This window comes from Tauraco erythrolophus, chromosome 4 (assembly GCF_009769465.1).
Source record: "Tauraco erythrolophus isolate bTauEry1 chromosome 4, bTauEry1.pri, whole genome shotgun sequence".
Lineage (NCBI taxonomy): Eukaryota > Metazoa > Chordata > Aves > Musophagiformes > Musophagidae > Tauraco > Tauraco erythrolophus.
In genome coordinates, this window is record NC_141468.1 from 7,330,624 (window position 1) to 7,338,010 (window position 7,387).

General features: G+C 49.5%; 1 protein-coding gene across 1 annotated transcript in view; it reads right to left on the reverse strand.

Moving 5' to 3' along the window:
* UPF2 (UPF2 regulator of nonsense mediated mRNA decay) overlaps nt 1-976 on the reverse strand; it is a 69,793-nt gene extending 68,817 nt beyond the window's left edge. Inside the window, 2 exon segments of the mRNA XM_086610119.1 lie at nt 360-435; nt 954-976. The gene's annotated coding sequence lies outside the window, so the exon portion shown is untranslated.
* Between the last annotated feature and the right edge of the window lie 6,411 nt (nt 977-7,387).

Sequence of the window (7,387 nt, forward strand, 5' to 3'; positions counted from 1 at the left end):
TAAACATTATTTTATGCAGCTACTCTTACAAAAGAGTTAAGGGAGATAACGTCGGTAAGATGTCCTACTTCTGACTGGCTGAAAAACCTCAAAGAGCAACAAATTTCTTCATTAGAAATCACATCACTAGAAAATTAAAAGCTTCAAGAACTGAAATGTAATTAAGGTTTCTCTCAAGGTAAGGCAAGGAACGGGAAGAAAAAAAAAAACATAGTCAATCAGAAGAAAATAAACTCAGCCACAAGTTTTGAGAGATGAGACGCAGAGCAGGAGAGGAAATCACGGCGCATAGAAAGCAGCCCCCCCTGCGCGGCGCCGGGGATGGCCGCCCGCCCACCCACCCAGCCCGGCGGTTTTACTTTCGGTTCCACAAGGCTCGGGGAAGCGTTTTGTTGCCGGATCTGCACCAACGCGCTTTTCACCGGGAAAAGAGGCCTGCGGAAAAGTCGCTTACTGCACGCGGAGCAGAAGACTTCCCGGTTCGCTGCCACTCTCGCTTCCCCCAGGACGCCCCTACGCGTGCCCCGCAACAACCCGGCCGCCTTCTGGGGCTCTGCCCTCCCCGCACGCCTCAGGGAACCGGCCCCTGCCGCGCTCCCCGCACGGCCGGCCGCGCTCTGCAGGTGCCCTCACCCAGCCCTTCCTCCTCCTCGCCGCCACGGACCCCCCAGCCCCGAGGAACCCTCTCACCGCGCCGCCCCACGGCCCCCGCCCCTGACAGGCCCCGCGCCCTCCTCCCCACACCCCGCGGCACCGCCCCACCCTGCGGGCCGCCCCCGCCCCCCCGAGCGGCCGGCGCCCCCGCCGCCCCCGCCTGAGGCCGCTACCTCCGCCCGGCGCGGACATGGGCGCGGCGCCCCGGGAAGCGCCGACTGCTGCGCCCGCCGCCGCCCCCTCCCCAGCGCGCGAGGCCCCCTCGCTCTTCTCCCCTCACGCCCCGCCGCGCTCCCTACCGGGCAGCCCGGCGCGCCGCCTGACCGACAGCGCCGCCCCAAGCGAGCCTGCGACGCCCGGCCGGCGACGCCCAGGCGCGGCAGAAAGGGCAGTACCGCCTCACCGCGCCGTCGCCGCGGCTCTGGCCGGCTCGGCGAGCGGCGCTTCCGCACGGGCGGGGGGTCAGGCAGCGCGGAGGGCAGCCCCGAGCGGGGTCCTGACGGCGGGCGGCCCCGCTCGAGTTACCGGGCGGCTGCGGAGGCGGAAGTGGCGGAGGGAGAGGGCGGGGGTGGGGGCTCGGCGGTGCCGTGGGGCGCGTCCCGCACAGCGGCAGGGCAGGGCAGGGGAGGGGAGGGGAGGGGAGGGGGGAGTGGGGAGTGGGGAGTGGGCCCTGAACGGCGCTTCCTCGGTGGCCGCACTGCGCGGTTCGGCTTGTCGCCCCGCGTGACGTCACTGCCGTGACGTGTCTTGGGCCGTAAGGCGTCATGTCGTGTCACGCCGGTCGTCATACCGAGGGCAGCCTGTCTGAGGGGACCGCGCAGCGGCTGTACCGCGTGAGTGGGCACCCGGCACGGCGCTGCCTGACCTGCTCTGCTGTCAGCGTGATAAAACACTGGGAGTAATGATGGCACGGTGCCAAGTTATGACATCACTGGTGACTTAATGGATATTGTCTGTCGTGTTTTGGAGCCTAAATCTGGCACCTGCACTTCGTCCTCCTGTCCTGCCCGTCTGGGTATCTGAAGGCATTTCCCAATGGCAAACGTGGTTGCACAGAACTTCCCCAATTTTTTGGAAACGCTCACGGTCTGCGCGTCGGGGCACGGCATCGCCTGTTGAGCGACACCGAAGTCACCCAAGCTGGAAAAAGCTGGCACAGTCCAGAATTTCAAAGTGAGAACCTGGTATTTATTTCACATTTAGCCTCCAGATTCTGACAGCAGCTTTTTCTTAGGTAGAAAGAAAAACGTAAAAAGCAAAAACACTTTCCCTTTTCCTTAGGGAAAGTGTTGACACCCCTCCAGCCTCACAAGGAGCACACACATGCGAGCGTGCCGGCAGGCGCAGGGCTGGGTGTGCATAAGGAGATTATTCAGCTGCTAAAGCCACCCTTTATTCAGAGGCAAGAGTCAGCCCAAACATGACTCTGTTTACTGGTGCAGAGTTTTAGGTATCCTCTGCCAACTGGTACAGGACCAGACAGGTTTTTTTTTCCAGGAGAGAGCTCTCCTCCCTGTTGTTTAACTTCGTTGCTCATTTTGCAGATTCATCTAAAAATCTCTTTCTGGGAAAGTTTGAAAGGACTAAGTCGTGCTTGTTACTTACACAGATGATTCCAGCGTCCCTGCTACACGAAGATTCCATTTACTTGCCAAAATGTCTGGAGTTACCAGGTTGATTAAACTGGTTTTAGAACGGAGCAGATGTGTGTGCTAAACAGAGAAAAAGCGGTTAAACGGGGAGGGTAACGCTGTGTTAGTGTTGGTGCTTTATTTTCCAAAGGCACTGAGCCTGTCAGTGGGCGCCTCTGAATTATTCTTTTTCGGGTCTGGTTTGAAAAGGCAGACTCGGCGTTATATTAGTATTAAGTATTATTAAGTATCAGTTAGTATTAAGCATTATTAAGTATCAGTTTCGGTGGCATTACGTCAAGAAATGTTGGCTTATTCTCTTTTGAAGCACGATGCTGCTGCCTTTTCTAACATGAATGAAACTCACTATCAATTTTGAAAGGAAACAAAAGCTCTTTCTGTATTTCCACCACATTCCCACGCCACTACGACTATGTTGGAACTGTCTTTTGTAAAGACTGTGCGAGTAAATGTTGTTTTGCCTTTGTCTGATAGCTTGGAAAAGCTTTTCCTTATAAAGTAGCTGTTTTATTTATGGCCACTTACATACTGATCAAGTTTTCCTGCTAACTTACTGCCTACGTTTAGCCCATCGCCAGGCTAAACAACTGCCAGCTCTTCTCTTACCCAGTGACCCCTCCCCACTCGAGGAGGAAAAGCAAGGAAGACCCGTGTGTTGAGAAAAGAACTATTTAATAATTTAAATAAAATAAAATAAATAATAATAATATATACAGACAAGTGATGTACAGTGCAATTGCTCACCACCCCTTGACCAATATCCAGCCTGTTCCCGACTAGTGATTCCAGAGCAGGAAAATCCTGAAACTGCAATCCTGGAAGACAGAGATTAGGCCTCGGGAGCAGAATGACCAGTGAGACCCTCCAGGGATGGCGACCATTGGGAAAGAGAGACTGTCCCTGACAAACTTTCCAGTTTACAGTGAGTGTGACGTTACACGGTTACCCAGTTGCCAATTTAGGTGTCAGTCACCCTGGCCACGCTCCCCCCAAGTTCTTGGACATCTGCACCAAAACCAAGTTGCAAAGTCCTTGATCACTATGGATACCTGCATACCACGGCTGGCTACAAACTAAACCAAAGTGTCTTATCAGCTTTGTTCTCAGCAAATCCAGTGTTGTGGTCTCCTTAAAACTGCAGCTTGCTTCAGAAACGTAGCTTTTCTGAACAGAAAAATGATTCCATGCTTCTGTCTCAGTGCAACCAGGACACTTGGCAAAAAGAAAGCCAGGTAGATCTCATTTCCTGAGTCTCAGTTACAAAGCACGTCTTGAATCTTTTAATTCCTGAAGCTCTTCTTCCTAGCTTTTCCAATATATTTCCTCAATTACTGGCACCAAACACGCACACAGTGTTCAGAGAGCAATCCCAGTTGTGCCACATACTGGCCTAATGTAGAATCTGTAGGTGTGCTCAGTATTTCCCTGTAGCCAAATCCAGAAAACAATCTTTTTTGCCAAGTGAGCCGATATTGACATAACTTTTTCAGACTCATCTGCTTTATTCCCACGATTTTCAGATTATTTATAGTTACCATTTCCTGGAGAGGAGCTACATTTTAGTGCATATACCCTTCCAAGGTGTACAAGCTGGTGTCTCATCCTGTTCAAATAAATCACGTTTGCTATGTCCAGTCCATCTGGACACTCGGATCCAGGATAACCTCTCTTCACCACACACCTCCAGCTGACCAACTTTGTCAGGACTTGCTTTGTGGGAAGCTTTTTCAGGTTGATAGAACCACTAAAGTGGCAAAGACTATAATCCCTTCAGCAACACTCCCAGCTGCTGCATAACTTTTATTTAAAATATTGCAAGTTTAGAAGTGCTAGGCAGTCAGCCATACACTATTTAGTACCTACAACCTTGACTTTGAAGCATTTCTAGTTTTCTTAGCCAGAACATCAGGGATTACTGAATCAGCTTCACGCAGGGGTCTGCCCTAGGACAGGCTGGCTGTGCCAGAAGAGTCAGGCCAGGAGAGTCCCCTTGCAGAGCCAGAGCATATGCCCTCAGCAGCGGTGTTTCTGCTGGCATAGGTACCACTTTCCAACATTTAGACATGAACCAAAGTCAACAAAAACAATTTATTGACCTAGGTATAGTTACAGCAAGGCTTTTGCTGTGCGTAATCAGGTCCCACGCCAGACGGTTATGCTGGCAAAAGTCTGCAAAGTGTTTTAAATCTTTATTAACTGGATTTTGAATCACAGAAAAAACTCGACAAGTTGACTTGATGAGAGAAATATTCCATAAACCCATGCTTAGACTTGATTAAACTGGTAAGTGAACCCATATATACAAATACTCCATTACTTCTCTGAGATCCACATTGTGTGACTGAACCATCTCATTCTGTCCTTTTTAATTTTGAAAAAATTTTAATGTTCAAACCCATTCCTCCTTTCAGTGTTAACTGGGAAATATTCAGCCAGCTCTCTACAGGCTTTAAAGCAAAACCACATTGATATCTGCTATTTGACTGATATTTGCTTAAGAACTGTGGAAAAGTATTTCATCATCACGCAGTCTGCCTGCAACATTTGTCTTTTTCCCCATGCACAGAAGAGAAATATTTAACTATATCAATCTTTTCTGCCTCTTTGCTGTCAACTCCACAACATTGTGTAATGTTGCAACATTATTTTCAAGGTTCCTCTGTTCTAATATACATTGAAAAAATCAATATTCAAAGCCACATTTCTAGTACACTTTACTCCGGTGGCCACATGTCAGCTGTCCTTCAACAGCTGTATTCTTTTGCCTTCTTTGCAGAGTTAAAGGTCATCAATTTTTATTTTTCTCCCAAATTGGCTGTTACAAATATACATAAAACCAACCATACACGTCTCAAGGCACACAAGTGGCCCCTCTCCAAGACCTACGAATATAATAAAATCCCTGGCCAACTGTGGTGTCATAACTAAAGTAGCTGCAAAATCCAGTTCCACCTGTTCCAGAAGCATATAACCACAGTTTGATTTGGAGGAGAAAATACTCTTTGATTCCCTGTTGTGAAGGCAATCTACAAAGTAGATTCATGGGCACAACCAATGCTGTGGAAAGGTAACTTGCCTATATCTCTCTTGCCTCCCAGGCCTGCATTCACACAAAGTTTACAGAATCATAGGGTGATTGAGGTTGGAAGGGACCTCTGCAGGTCATCTGGTCCAAGCCCCCGGCTCAACCACGGCTACCTAGAGTCAGTTGGCCAGATGGCTTTTGAGTATCTCCAAGGATGGAGACTCCACAGCCTCCCTGGGTGTCCTGTTCAAGTGCTTGATTACCCTCATAGTAAAAGCATGTTCAGATGGAGCCTTCAGTGTTTCAGTTTGTGCCCATTGCCTCTGGTCCTGTCACTGGGCACCACTGAAAAGAGCCTGGCTCTGTCCTCTTTGCGCTCTCCTTTCAGTTATTTACATACATTGATAAGAACCTCCTGAGCCCTCTCTTCTCCAGGCTCAACAGTCCCAGCTCTCTCAGCCTTCTTTGCCACAAGGGTGCATTTGCTGGCTTACGTTCAACTTGGTATCTACCAGGACTACCAGGTCCTTTTCTACCAAGCTGCTTTCCAGCTGGCTGGCCCCCAGCATGTACTGGTGCACGGGGCTGTTCCTCACCATGTGCAGGCCTTTGCACTTCTTGTTGAACTCCATAAGGTTCCCATCAGCCCATTTCTCCAGCCTGTTGCAGTCCTTCTGGATGGCAGCATGACCCTCTCATGTATCAGCCATTCCTCCCAGTTTTGTTTCATCTGCAAACTTTCTGAGGGTACACTTTACTCCATGATCCAGATCATTAATGAACATGTTAAATGAGATTGGACACACTGCAGACAGTTGGGGTTCGCTGCTAGTTACCAGCCTCAAACTAGACTTTGTGCCACTGATCACCACCCCCTGGACCCAGCCATTCAGCCAGTTTTCAGCCCATCTCTCTGTCTGCTCATCCAGCCCACACATCAACAGCTTATCTATGAAGATCTCATAGTAGACAGTGTCAAAAGCCTTAGAAGTTCAGGTAGACAATATCCACCACTCTCCCCTCATCTACCAGGCCAGTCACTTCATTGTGGAAGTTTATCAAGGTGGTCAAGCATGACTTCCTCTTGGTGAAGCTATGCTGACTACTGATTACTTTCCTGTGCTTGATGTGGAAATGGTTTCCAGGTATATAAGACTTTAGGTGAAGCTTTTAGATTTTGTTAAAAATTTGGTTCTCTATCTCTATAACTCCTTTTTTGGTAGGTGTTCTGGAGATAATGAGGTTACTATGTCTTTTCCCTGTCTAACCACAGTCCAGCGTACCGTATACACAAGATTAAGCTTTGATACGTTTCAGAAGAGACTGTTTAATAGGAAATTTAGGCAACCTGTTAATTGGAATCACAGAATCATCAAATCATAGAATCGTTTTGGTTGGAAGACACCTTGAAGATCGAGTCCAATCATGTCCCTAAGCAGCACATCTACATATCTTTTAAATACCTCCAGGGATGGAGACTCCACCACTTCCCTGGGCAGCCTGTTCCAGTGCTTGACAGCCGTTTTGGTGAAGAATTTTTTCCTAATATCCAATCTAACAATAATATCTCCCCTAGCGCAGCTTGAGGCCGTTTCCTCTTGTCCTACCCCTTGTTATTTGGGAGAAGAGACCGACCTCCACCTCGCTACAACCTCCTTTCAGGTAGCTGTAAAGAGCGATAAGGTCACCCCTCAGCCTCCTTTTCTCCAGACTAAACAACCCCAGTTCCCTCAGCTGCTCCTCACAAGACTTGTGCTCCAGACCCTTCACCAGCTTCGTTGCCCTTCTCTGGACACGCTCCAGCACCTCAATGTCTTTCTTGTAGTGAGGGGCCCAAAACTGAACACAGAGATGCGGCCTCACCAGCGCCGAGTCCAGCGGGAAATCACAGAATCACAGACTGTTAGGGATTGGAAGGGACCTCAAAGGATCACCTGCCGGAGCAGGACCACCTAGATCAGATCACACAAGAACGCGTCCAGGCGGGTTTTGAACATCTTCAGAGAAGGAGACTCCACAACCTCTCTGGGCAGCCTGTTCCAGTGTTCTGGTACCC